General features: G+C 53.8%; 1 pseudogene; it reads right to left on the bottom strand.

The window, feature by feature from the left end:
* Positions 1-834: 834 nt before the first annotated feature.
* On the bottom strand, positions 835-2,501 carry LOC149457292 (uncharacterized; annotated as a pseudogene).
* Between the last annotated feature and the right edge of the window lie 3,670 nt (positions 2,502-6,171).

Below are 6,171 nucleotides of genomic sequence, written 5' to 3'. Positions count from 1 at the left end.
CAATATCGCCAAAATACGCACCTTCCTTACCCCAGACACCGCTAAACTACTTGTGCACTCCCTGATTATCTCACGCCTTGACTACTGCAACTCCCTCCTCACCGGCCAACCCCAGTGCAAACTCTCCCCGCTTCAGACCATCCTGAACTCAGCTGCCAGACTCATCCACCTCACCAGCCGCTCCACCTCTGCCACCCCCCTCTGCCTCTCCCTCCACTGGCTCCCTATCGCCCAACGCATCAAATTCAAACTACTCACTCTGACCTACAAAGCCATTCACAACACTGCCCCTAACTACCTCACCGACCTGATTCCCAAGTACCACCCTACCCGTACCCTTCGCTCTTCACAGGACCTCCTTCTATCTTGCTCCCTGGTCTCCTCCTCACACGCACGTCTGCAAGACTTCTCCAGGTCCTCCCCCATCCTCTGGAACTCACTACCCCAATCCATCAGACTGTCACCTTCCCTCCTCACCTTCAGGCGCTCCCTGAAAACCCACCTCTTCAGGGAAGCCTACCCCACCCTCACCTAACTGCTGCTCTCCTTCATTCCTCCTACCACTCCATCCCCCACAGCCACTTCCTCCTGTACCACTACCCCCTCCCTCCCAGATTGTACGCTCGAAAGAGTAGGGCCCTCTTACCCCTCGTGTGCTGTTCGTAGCTGCTGTAATGTTTCATGTATTGTCCCCCCCTCTATTGTACAGCGCTGAGCAAACCCTTTGGCGCTATATAAACTCAATGTAATGTAATAATAATGTAATGTAATGCCTGACGTGATGTGCTTGGAGGATGAATCCCCAGACCAACAGGTCATGCATAACGCCGCTTACCCCGAAACCATAGCATCCTGATACACAATACTAAGTCATGCAAAAACGAAAACGAAAGCCGGAGTTTACAATCTACAATAAGCATCGGGTGTGTGGGGGGGAGGGGGAAAAAAGGGGGAAAACACAGGCCCGAAGCTTTATTGAAGGGACAAAGACACGCAAGGGGGAGTAGGGGGAAGGGGAAATCTTCAGACGTCCTCTTCCTCCTTAAAGTCCATCAAGGAATAGTCTCTGAGCAGACTGAGGATCAGTCTGCGGCAGTCCTCAATGGACATCCTCTCCCGCTGGTGGATGAGGCGCTTTCTGGCGCACCATAAAGCGTCCTTAAAACAACACAGCACCCGCCAGGCGCCGTCAATGTCCTCCAGAGAAAAAGTCCCACAGAATAGTCCATTCAACACCCCAAAGTGAGTGATGGCTGTCTGTGGTACAAAGTTCTTGAGTTCAGGTTCCAGGGCCCCCAACAGGGCCTGAGCAAATGAGCACTCCCAGAAAACGTGGTGAGACGTTTCCTCATGGATGATGCAGAAGGGGCAGTGTCTGTATCTGCTCAGGTTCCTGGCATGCATAAATGTCCTGAGAGGCAACCCCCCTTGGATTGCCATCCATGCCAGGTCTTTGTGCCTGTTGGTGAGAATGTTGGAAGAAACATTCCTCCAGACCACCTTGCAGGTGTCTGAAGGCAGGCCTGGATCCGACTCCAAAATGTCGCTTGCTCTGATCAGCTTGTAAATGGTCTTTGGTTTCCACAAGTCAGGCTTGACTCCCTGTAGCCCCTGCTCCTTGATGAACTTGAAGGTATCCAATTAGTACCAAGGGGTGTCCCAGTTGTAGGGGATGGAACTGTCCCAAGTGTCCCATCCGAGGGACCTCCAGAGAGGCAGCAGGAAGAAGCGAGACATTGCGTTCCCGCCAGAGTCCATAATCCGTTTGGGCAAAGTTCTGCGGATGCAGTTGCAAGCAAAGAACACCCTCAGTTGGGTGGCGATGTCGGGCACGCCCTTACCGCCCTTGAGGGGTTCCTTGAACATGACTGCCCGCTTCACTCTGTCCATCTTGGAGCCCCAGAAGTGAAACACCGCCCTGGTGATGGCCTTACAGGTGTTGACCCGTGGGGGCCAGGCCTGGGCGAGGTACTGCAACACAGGGAGAATCTCGCTGCGGAGTACCAGTGTCTTCCCTTCGATGGTGAAGTCTCTGAGGCTCCAAAGTCCAAATTTCTGCCGCATTTTAGCCAGTCTCTCCTCCCAAGACTTCAGGGCTGCGCCCTCGGCACCAAACCAAACTCCCAAAATTTTCATGAAGTCTGTCTTGATGCCAAAGGGCATGGATGCAGAAGAAGGCAGGAACCACTTTCCGAAGAGCATGACTTCCGACTTCCCGCAGTTGACCTTTGCCCCCGAAGCTTGGCCGAAGTCCTCGCAGGTCTGGACGAGCAGGTCGATGGAGCGCTGGTTGGCACAGAACACCGTCACGTCGTCCATGTAGAGCGAGCACTTCACTTCCCGTCTGTCTGGTCCCGGTGCGGTGATTCCCCCGATCTCTGGATTCCGTCTGATGCATTCGGCGAAGAGCTCTATACAGCAAACAAAAAGCAGAGGTGAAAGAGGGCAGCCTTGTCTGACCCCGGAGAGGACCGGGAAGGGGTCAGTTTTCCAGCCGTTCACCTGCACGGAACTTCAAATCTCGTTATACACAATATCCACATACGAACAAAACATTTTCCCGAGACCAAACCTGCGCAGGGCTCTGCACATAAACCCATGGGAGACACGGTCAAAGGCTTTTTCCTGATCAAGACTGACCAGGGCCGCGTGCACACAGCGGTCCTTGATGTATTGGACCGTGTCCCGGACAAGCGCTAGGCTGTCCGCAATCCTGCGGCCAGGAATGCCGCAAGTCTGATCCGGGATGGATGATCTGTCCGATGACAGCCTTCAGCCTGTTCGCCATGACTTTGGCGAGGATCTTGTAGTCCACGTTCAGGAGAGATATGGGACGCCAATTTTTCAAGTCACATCTCTCCCCCTTACGCTTGTACAGGATCGTGATCATCCCCTCCCTCAACGAAGGAGGCATCCTGCCCTCCACCACCATCTCCTCGTACAGCTCGAGCAGGTCCGGGCCCACGAGGTCCCACAGCGCTACATAGAGCTCTGCTGGGAGACCGTCGCAGCCCGGGGTCCTGCCCCGCCTAAAGGATTTAGCGGCAGAGTGCAGCTCCTCCAACGTCAAGGGGGCGTTGGTGGCCGACAAACCTGCAGGATCAATAGCGTTAGAGATACCTGACAAGAATCTGTCGGCCGCTTCTGTGTTTGTTTCTTTGGGGGAGTAGAGGTTGGAGTAGTAGTCGCTGACCACTTCCATCACGGCCTCCTTCCCCTTCTGGAGTGTTCCGGTCTTGTCGCGCAGCTCCGACAGGGGTGTGTGTCCTGAGTGGAGTTTCCTGAAAAAGAAAGAGTTACACTTCTCACCTTTCTCTAGATGCTCCACCTTGGCACGGAAGACAATGTGCCTGGATTCTTCCTCAAAGTGCTTTTTCAAGCTCTTCTTGGTGTCCTCCAGGTCTTGCCTCACGTCCCAGCCACAGTGATGAAGGTCCTGCAGGGACTGCAGCTGACGCTGCAGCCTCCTGAGTTCCCTCCTCCTGGCACACACTTGCTGGTGTCCCCTGGCCTGAAAGAAGCTGATCAGCTTGACTTTCACGAACTCCCACCAGTCGCTTACCTTGGGAAAGAAAGACTTCTCCTCTCGCCAGGCACCGTAGGTTTCCCTGAGCTCCTCTAGCAGTTCCTCATCGTCCAGCAGGGTGCAATTCAGCTTCCAGGAGCCCGGGCCTGGGGCAAAGCCCTCTCCCAGGTCACCTTGAAAGTGAATGGCCCTGTGGTCAGAGAAAAAGCAGGGAACCATGGAGAACCCACGGTGCCTGACTGCCCTAGAGGTGAGCACCATGGCAATCCTGGAGCGCACCGATCCATCGGGGCGGCTCCATGAGTAGTTCACGGAACCGCGCCCCACGGATCCCACTGCGTCCCGCAGGGAAGCCTCCGCAATCACCTCCCGGAGCAGCTTCGAGGTGGCGTCGAGTTTAGCGTACATGCTGGAGCTGCGCCCATCCTCCTCTATCGGACAGTTAAAATCACCGCCGATTACTACTGTTCTCGTTGTGACGAGTTGCGTCCGCAGGGTTTGGAAAAGCTCCAGCCGCGCGTTCTTCTCCGGGGAGGTGTACACGTTGATGAGCCTAACGGGCTCCCCCGCCCACGAGCCGTCTATGACCAAAAGGCGGCCACAGACGAGCTCATGGATGGAGTCAACAGTGAAACGTCCTCCCCTGATAAGAACTGCTACCCCTGCGGACTTGCAATCGCCACCCCCAGACCAGTCGGAGGGACCGTGGGTCCACTGGGAGGACAAATGAGTGTACCTCCTCAGAGGGGGAAGGGCGCACTCCTGAAGCATGTAGACATCACTCTGCTGTGTGGAAAGAAAGGTCAGCACAGTCTGCCTCCTAGACGCGTCCTTGATGCTCCTCACATTAATGGAAAAGATAGAGATCTCAGCCATCATGGGAAAGAGATGAAGGGGTTAGTTGGCAGGGGCTGTGCTTACCTCCCCTGGAGAGGGGGGGCGACCTCTGTGACCTCTGCAGCCTGACCAATGTCCTGGCTCAGACCGATCTGGTTGAGGACCTCATTGAGGACCTCATCGAAGTTGGTAGAGAGATCTGGCTCCGACCGGGTCAGAGCCATCTCTTCTTCCACCTCCTGTTCCTCCAGCGTGTCGAGGTCCTCCCCCACGGGGTCGGGACCTGCGACATTCTGGAGGACGGCAGGCCGTTTGGTGGAGGAGGAGGGGTCCTCCGCCGCTGGGCTGGCCTGCTCCTTCTTCCGCTTCCTGTTCCCCGCTGCAGAGCTGCTGACGGGGGTGGCAGGGGGAAGGGGCGGGAAATCCTCCTGTGAGGACAGGTCAGGGGGGGGTGGAACCGGGCCCGGGAGGGGTTGGGCAGGGGGGCAAGGAGCGGGTAGGGCAGGGGGGCAAGGAGCAGGGGGGCAGGAGGGCCAGGGGCGGGGGGGCAGGAGGGCCAGGGGCGGGGGGGGGCAGGGGGGCCAGGGGCAGGGGGACCAGGGTCCGGGGGGGGCGGCCTCCGACACCGGAGGGGTAGGGGTGGGGGGTTCCTCTTACCTGGGTCCTTCTGAGGCTTCTGTGGCGCTGGTTTGGCAGCAGGGCCCTTGCTCAGGGCCCCAGCATACATCCTGCTTCTCTCTGGGCAGTCCCTGTAGACGTGCTCTGACCGTCCACAGAGGTTGCAGGTTCTGGACCTCGGGCAATCCTTGGTCTCGTGACCTGCAGACCGGCAGAACCTACATGAAAGCACTTGGCAATCCTTACCCTCGTGCCCCGGCTGTCCGCACCTGCGGCATGACTGGGGTTGATCCGGGTAATGTAGGAGTCCTGCTGACGCTCCCAGGGAGAAGCACTGTTGCAGGTTTTGGAGATCTCCAGCAGGACGATCTCTCAGCAATCTGCAAAACACAGTATAACACCCTATAGCAGCTAATGCCCCCTACAAAAACTCTGAGCTCTCTCTAAAGTACTCCAACACTTACAGACAAATAGCTAGTGGGAACCCATTATTTTGTGGTGAAGAGGATAACATACAATAAAGTCCCCATTATTGGTCATTCTTTCTTTCATGGTCACATTTGAAAGGTCAGGTAGGGCATTATGGATCCTTTAAAATTTGATTTGGTGAATTTTACCATAAATTCACTGAAACCACAAACTCTGTGGCAAAACTGGACCTTGTCCCTAGTTATAAATTAAAAATAAAGATTTGTATTAAAAAGCAAGCATTTCTACCTCATTATCAAAACCTTTAGGAGCCAATGATTCCTTTTGAAAAATCTATTTAATTTCTACCATATTATGAATAATATTATATTCCCTCTAGCTTCCCTCTTACTTTTCTCAATTTAAAAGAAGACTGCCTTCCCTATTTGACTGTTATGAAATGCTTGTTATTTGTGTGCATCCAATGTATTGCTTTTCACATGAACTGTAAATTAAAGTATTACAATTAATATATTTTGTATTTTACCTACATTTGTTTACTGCAGAAAAAAAGAAAATAATTTTATTCTCCTCTGTTTTTTTCCAGGTTTAATGTACAAGCACTAGCTCATCTAGACCCAATGTTGAGTCTCGCTGCAGAGAATTTCTGGTGCTGAAAGGAATCTCTCATCTGAACTGTAGATTTTAGATGGGGTAATAAGGAGGTGAAATTTATTGCTATCATAACTAGGTATATTGAACTGTGATGTTTTCATGATCAA

This window comes from Staurois parvus, unplaced genomic scaffold, assembly GCF_062004578.1.
Source record: "Staurois parvus isolate SC_StPar_1 unplaced genomic scaffold, SC_StPar_1.0 ptg000327l, whole genome shotgun sequence".
NCBI classification, from domain to species: domain Eukaryota; kingdom Metazoa; phylum Chordata; class Amphibia; order Anura; family Ranidae; genus Staurois; species Staurois parvus.
The sequence above is the reverse complement of the archived record's forward strand: the minus strand, read 5'-3'. Positions and strand labels throughout refer to the sequence as shown.